Below are 7812 nucleotides of genomic sequence, written 5' to 3'. Positions count from 1 at the left end.
GCTTTCCTGAGGCTAAATTTAATTTCCTCTGCACCTGCGTCTCCTTCAGTCTCTTACCCCAGTCCCTGTCTTCGTGTCACCTGTCTCTTCATCAGCTCTCCGTATCTCTGATTTCTGTCGAGTATTTATTGGAGCTGGTGTTGGTGGGGAGTGATTAGAGACATAAGACACCGCTGACGACGTGTCTGCCCTTCTCTCATTCTGAAAAAATCTCCCCCCCTTCCAGTCATATCCAGACCATCCTTGCCCCCCCTTCCCCTGCGTATCTCTGCTCGCCGACAACACTGGAAAGTCCATCCCAGCTTGACCCCATGACTCAACTTCTGGACTTGCCTCCTGTGCAGCACTGAGCTAATAACGCCGTTGTGTGGGCACATACGAGCGTGTGGAACTGAAAGAGAAAGAGGAATGGCACTAATGTCTGTAAACAGCACACTTCTTTTCCACCAGGAATCCAGTTGTCCAGAGCGTGCACAGAGAGTTGCATTTTCTCTTCGCTGCAACACACAATGCTTGTCTGTGTAGAAAATTCCCTTTCTGACCCCGTGCAGCATTTCCATCGTACAAATCGTAGATGTGGTCACGGTTACATAATGACATCAAGGACACTGTGTCCCCAAAACAAAGAATATTCAAACTGAAAGTCAGTACATTTCTCGTTTGAATATCTATTTCTTTTTACTATTCTTTAAATTTATTTTTTCTGTTCTTTAACGACAAGGAACTGTATGAAAAAAAAGATTGTAGTTTGGAAGCTACAGTGGCTCCTTGAAGCTCCTTGCTTTGAGTTAGCAGCTAACATCTGTATGACAACATAACATGCTCAGATAAAGCAGGTATAATCTCTACTATGTCGTCCCTTTTAGTTTATCATGTTAGCATCACTAATGAGGCAAAATACTGCCTGATGAAGGTCAGAGAAATGTTTTGAAGTTAGAAAGAATGCAGATGATTTTTGACCTGTGCTCCTCCATCTTACATATCTCATAAAACTGAAACGCGAAGTGTCCAATTTGCTGCGTTCATCACAACTACTTGCAGCAAAAATGCAGCTAAGGAATGGAAATGTGCAGGCATTCAGTCACGATATTAGAAAATATATCTATTCTGACCCGATGAGATGGCGCTAGATTAAAATATAGGAGGTCAACCAGTTCAGTACAATTGATCCTGAAGAGGACATGAACATGTGTGCCACATTTCTTGGCAATCCATCCAACTGTTGCTGTTTTATTTCACTGAAAACCATGAATGTGAAACTCATGGCGGCCTTCTAAAGTGAAAGTCAAATCGTGTCGTTATGATTCATCCTCTCGTGACCATGAACGTCATTCATTCATTTTCTGTAACCGCTTGTCCTCTGGAAGGTCGTGGGGGGGCTGGAGCGTATCCCAGCTGTCACTGTTCGAGAGGTGGGGTACACCCTGAACAGGTCTCCAGTCTATCACAGGGCTAACACAGAGAGACAGACAACCATTCACACTCACATGTACACCTACGGCCAATTTAGAATCACCAATGAACCTAATGAGCATGTCTTTGGACGGTGGGAGGAAGCCGGAGTACCCGGAGAGAACCCACGCAGACACAGGGAGAACATGCAAACTCCACACAGAAAGGCCCATAAACCGTTTTTGTGTGTGTGCCTGTGTCAGGCTGCATCCTGCTGGGGATGGCTGCTGCCATCAAGGAGTGTCATTGCTATGGGGTGGGGGTGCCTGGTCTGGTCTAGGTGGGTGCTACAAGTAACATCCACATTAATGCCAGGTCCAAACGTTTCCCAGCAGAACATTGTACTGTCACAAGATGGTCAATGTTATTAACTTCTCCTGTCAGTGGTTTTAATGTTACGCCTGATCTGTGTATAACTGAACTGACCATCCATGTTTTTTTTTTTATCACTGATCAGCATATCTTATATCTATAATGTGACCATCCTCAGTTAAACACCTACTGCGTTTAGCATTACATAAGGGGACACACAAAGCTAAAAATGTGAACACAAGTGTGTTTTACTGCCGTTTCCCTGACTTGCAGACAGTTTGGCTAACATTTATTTGATTAAACGCAGCCATTTTATAAGAATTCCTCACGTTCTGGCTGTTAGTTTAAGAGCTATTTGAGGTTACCAGATTTACACTCAGTAAGCGTAATGAGGCAGCTGGAATGTCCTGTGAGAGGATCGCAGCGGCGAACGGCGCATGAGCTATCCCCAGACTGTGTTCCTCTTCCAAAAAAAATGATCTTTAATACACCTTTAAAATAACAGCAAGCTGTGATGAGCTCAGCCCTCACCGTCTGTGGTGGCGGGAGGGATAATGCTTTTTCCAGATGGATGCCATACGAGTCAGAAACCGCTTGATTTATGAAATGCTTTAATGGCGGAAAAACAACAGGCTTGGAGAGCTTCCAAACAATTATTCTACCCCATATTTAGCGGGGTGAGACACATTCACCTGAGTAGGCCGTCTGTCTAACGTGTGTGGCACGCTGTGTGATGACTTAATGGAGAATTATGGGAGCGTGTGTGGCCGTGAATGATGCACGGTGTACGTATGACCTGTATCTTGATTAACAGTGGTTAGTTAAAGGTCCTATTTGAAAACTCTTGCATTTATTTGCATTTCGATTTTAAAAGCACCTCATACTGTACGGAAGTTACTGATGCACAACTCAATATGAACAGTGTAGGACATGCACACTTGGAAAATAACAACATGAAGTGTGCAAGGAGAGACAATCGGTGAATCCTGTTGTAGCTAGGATGAGTCTTTGGGTAAACAAATAATAAAAAAAAATGGTGTGACGTCAGTTACTGAGAACCGCCTTTTCAAGTTTTCATGATGACTGAGTATCTTTAAGACGACAGAAGATACCTGAAAACCACTATATAGGATGTCCCTATAAAATTAAATCCTCCGCAAATCTGAGAAACCCTTTTTTGAGTTAAGAATCATCATTGTTTAAATGGCTTTTCCTACTAAAGACAGCACCCCATCAACAGATCATAGTTGAGTGCACTCGACTTACCGTGGTGCTCTGCTCCTCCTGGCCGGTCACGGATGAGTGGGAGGACTTAGCACTTAGAGCTCCTTGGATCTCCTCGTTGAGGTGATCCAGCTTTTTCATCAGCAAAGTCATGGAGTCACACGTGGCAGCCTAAAATATAAAAACAAATGTAGGTAAATATGTCTCAAGGGGCAAAGTCTTGCACTGAGGCCCTTCGTGTACACGGGTCCAAGGAAAGTGTTCTGAATCTAAGCCCTCTGCCTCATCAGACCACTCCACCCTTCATTGCCTCTCAGCTCCTTGAACATTGTGCTTTTTCAGCCTGTTGAGGGGTACACAGTGTACGCTTCATTATGGAGGAGGTGACACCTTCTCAATGAGATTATTGTTGAGCGTGGACGGCAGAAGCCTTTGATAGAAGAGAAATACCGAAAGATAAAGATAAAGATGGCCGCTGCTGAGGATTGAGATGTCTTCACGGCAATGTTGCCGGTGAATGTTATGTAAATGCGTCAGATATGTCCATGCCAATACATATCTAAGCCCTCGCTTTCCCTCGCTTTCCCTCTCCACCCATTGGTCGCGGGCTCTGACTGAGACACTTGTTCGCTGGCCTTCCAGGAAATGAACAAACCGCTTTGTTTCTGAGCCCCGCTGCCAATCCCAGAGTCCCAGAGGCTGATAGCAGCACATAAGACTCCTTTGAGGAGCTCGAAGTCCAAAAACAGCCCCCTCACTCACACACATGCATGCATACACACAGGCATGCCCTCACCCATCCACCCACCGACCCGCCCACGCACGCACGCACGCACACAAACACACACTCCCGTCCCCTCCCATTCCCAAACCCATCGTGTTGACCAGCTTAAAAAATATCTGCAGTAACGGCTTTGGCAGTAAAGCCATTTCCTGTGTGTTACAGCCCCCACATCTCCAGATTCCTACACACAGGAACACAGAAGGCTGTCTATGTGCAGCGGGGTGCTATTTTTACCCTCACTATGGGGGACAGAGCCGGGGCGAGGGGAGAACACAGCCAGCGGAGGCTGCTCAGTGGCATGAGTGACTGCAAACATGAACACGCGAGCACACACGGAGTGGCAAGTAAAATGCGCAGATGTGAATACAAATGCTCGCCGCAGCATACATACGGACACACGTGTGCACACACTCACTTTCACATCAGAGTGCTCTCACAGTTCATGAATTTTTTATGTTTCTGTCAAAAGCGTTCTCAGAGGAGGGAGCTTTAATGCATCACGGTGTCTGGGTTAAAAGAGCATTTCATTAGTCCCCTGAACAGTCTTGGAAAGGTCTTGCTATTGTGACACCGCTCGGTATGAATAGTTTACGAAGTGTCATCTTGGTGCTCAAGTGTGCTCGGTTGCACTCAACCGAAACTAAATAATGACGGTGGCAACTCATTCTAAATATGAGAGGTGTATCATTTCAGCAGAACCTCACCGATGTGTAGATTCCCCTTCAGGTTTTGGTTAAATAATTTACTGTATTTCTCTAAAGTGTTATTTTAGTCTCACTGAAGATTGAGCCCGAAGCTCTAATTCCACTGTGGTACGCCGTCTGCTTCCATGATCCCAAACACTACAAACAAGGTGAATTTAACTTGTAGTAGGTGCAGGAGTAGTGGACCAGATCTAACATTTGTCAAAGCAAAGCATAAACAGCGGGACTGCAAACTAATTCTGATGATCATCTAAATTCGGAAAAGCATGCTGCACATTTCTGCTAGCCAGCTAAATATACCACGACTTAGCAATTCATAAAAATAGACAGTGACAGTTTTGTCACAGGATAAATGTTCAGTATGGAAACAGACCCTAAAATTAAATATTCGAGTAAGGAAACAAATTGGAGTACTCTTAGGTGTTAAAGACCAGAGACTATACACCTACTATACCACCGAGGCATGACATTAGCATTTTTTCTTCTCAAATCATTTCATTTGGCAATATTCCTGGAATGTGGAGCCGCAACGGTGCCTCTTTGACTGGACAGGTATTCAAATGAACATTGTCCTGTCAATAAGAGACTTTTAAAAGCTACTTGGTCAGACTTTGAGAACGACATCACAAAAAAAGGAGACCAGGCACAGGCAACCCTTTCATTTCAGGCCAAGAAGGGGAGAACAGCGTTCAGGGCGGCCAGAGGGACCGTTATGGGAACGTGCCAGCGGCCGAGGGCTGCTCTGACAGGTGTGAGAACGCAGTCGGGGGCGCGCTCACACTGGAAGAACGCCTGCCAGTGTGGTGCACGCTGGGCATGCAGGGCCGGGCCAGGAGAGGAATTTATTTTGGAAGGTATAACGTTCCAAAGTATTCATTTTATTTAGATCATTTTTTTCCCCACTTAAAAATTTCATATATAAAAGAAAACTGTGTAACCTTTATGTGCAAGACATTTTGGTAGCATTGGGACCGGCTGCTCTGGCAACTTTTTTTTGGAATATTTAGCTGTAATTGTTTGACATTTTTATCTAAAACCACTTCTGTGTCAGTTTAGTAAATGCTAATAAAGTTGAACAGAGTTCTGTTACTTGAGAAGCGTTTGTAATTATACTGTCAACTCCCACTGGAGACTCAACTAAAAGCAGCCTGTTGAACAATCTGAAATAACTTGACGTTGCTGCCCTCTAGTGGTGCACATGCAGCTCACTCTTAAAAATGTGACCTTTTTGACTGAAAACATTGAGACATGGTACAGCACTGAGAACACAGGTGTACATAATAGAATGAATTATGTTTGAATTTCATTTAGCTCAGAGTTTTAGCTCACTGTAGCCATGTCCTGGTTTACTGCCTGAACAGAACGGAGGGATCATTAATGTGTCTCCTGTTAAAAAGTCTTTTGGTGCAGGACAGTGTAACACAAATATGAAGCTATTGAGCTGCTTCATCTGGCGACAGAGATTAAGACGTCTTTATCTCTATCATCACACTACCCCTGATGTGTTTTTCTTACCTGTATCCCATTGTTCTGCTGCGTATCCTCTTCCTCCTCACTACCTGTGAACTCAGGTTTACCCTCGTCAGTGGGCTCTTGCCGGTCACATGCCGCGCCATTAGGCTGCACATCCTGTCTCCTCCTCAAGCACTTCCTGTTCCTGCTCAAGTTCCTACGCCGCCGGCTGACCAGGAATTCCTTATACTGCAGCGTCTCGGGAAAATCATCCTCTCCCTCTGCGGTGCCGGACGATGAGGACTCTCTGCCGTCAGAGCTCTCGTCGAATATGATCACCTGCCTGTCATAATCGCAGAATACAATGGCGCTGGGCTTGTGTTTTACTATTCTGAGCACATCCAGTGAACAGTCTCCATTCACAGACACAGATGGCAGATGATTACTGCGCCAAGTATCTAGGCCTGGTGAAAAGGCAGAGGAAATCTCAGCAGGACAGGAGAAGGTCAAGGTGGAGCTTCCTTCTTGCTGCAGAGGTAATGCAGCTCTACAGTGTTTTACACTCCGTGCCTCCATTTGAGCATCGCTGTGAACAGCAGCTCTGCAATCCAGGTCTGACACCTCCGTGTCCTGACCTGCCCCAGGCGACATGTCTGAACTGCACTCGCAGTGTCCATTCTGTTTGAAGTCAGACTCGGCTGACTCACAGAGGGAGTTGTTGTCCATCCTCAGCTCCTTACATTTTTTAGCATGACTGGTCACAGGATGTAGAGGGCAGGGTGGCGTAGGAGCAGGCTCAGACATGATTTGGTTGTTGGAGCTTCGAGTCAAGAGAGGAACTTGACTTTGCTGGTCCCCTAAAGGGTCACCCGCAGCCTGCCCTTGAACATGCAACGCAGCTAACGGACATTCATGCATTACTGTCAAACCAGTCCTCATCTGTAAGTTATTTTACACGGAGATAAAGCTGCTAAAATGAAGCCATGCATGGATTATATTCACAACTGGATCCAAGTCCGAATTCCCAAATTGCCTTTGACACCTGGAAGAGAGATGGGGAGAAAGGACGAGACAGAGAATGTAAATTTGGGCAAACTGGTTCGTGTTCACACATGTGCACCACTGTAAGTATGTAGAATAAATGCATGCATAATGTATCTCTGAAAATTGACGTATGTCTGGATTCAAGTCTGGATTTGCTGACAGACTGAAGAAAAGTGCTCAAGAAGGATGAAAATCCTGCAGGAACAGGTTTTCAGGTGTCCATCACATCATACTCAGACAATTATTTTTGTCTCTAAACATGTAACCCTTAGAGCAGTGAGACGAAGGCGGGTCCCAGAGATTTAAAAACCCTGGCATGTCATCTAAAATACTTGAAATAAGTGCATTTGAAATGCAAAACCTGACACTGCAGTGTGAATTGCTTTGTGGAATGAGTTAAATCCGGGCAAATAAATGTCCAAAACAGTCACAAGTGTGAGCGGTCCATGTCAACAATGCTGGTCTCCTTTTTGTTTGTGACAAGTGCATTTTTCTCAAACACATTGTTTTTTCCTGGTAGAGAGCTATTTTTGGCCGCAGCCAACCCACCCTTTCCTTGCCTGGTCTTGGTCCTTTAAACACACAGTGACAAAAGCTCAGTATTCTCTATGCCTATTTAAGTTTAAAACAATAATAAAAATAGAAGGCATGAACAATGTAAGGATACAAATCCTTTCCAAAGTGGAGTTTCATTCACTTGTAAACAAAAACACTGTTGTTTCCATGCGTCAACTGGGATGTGAAGACAATACTAACGTAGAGTAACTTGCTAACACTATAAATTACATATATGGAAGCATTTCTAACAGTAACCTGGTTCTTAAAGAAAAAAGAAAAGAA

This window comes from Chelon labrosus (assembly GCF_963514085.1).
Source record: "Chelon labrosus genome assembly, chromosome: 17".
NCBI classification, from domain to species: Eukaryota; Metazoa; Chordata; class Actinopteri; order Mugiliformes; family Mugilidae; genus Chelon; species Chelon labrosus.
Note: the sequence above shows the minus strand (reverse complement) of the source record.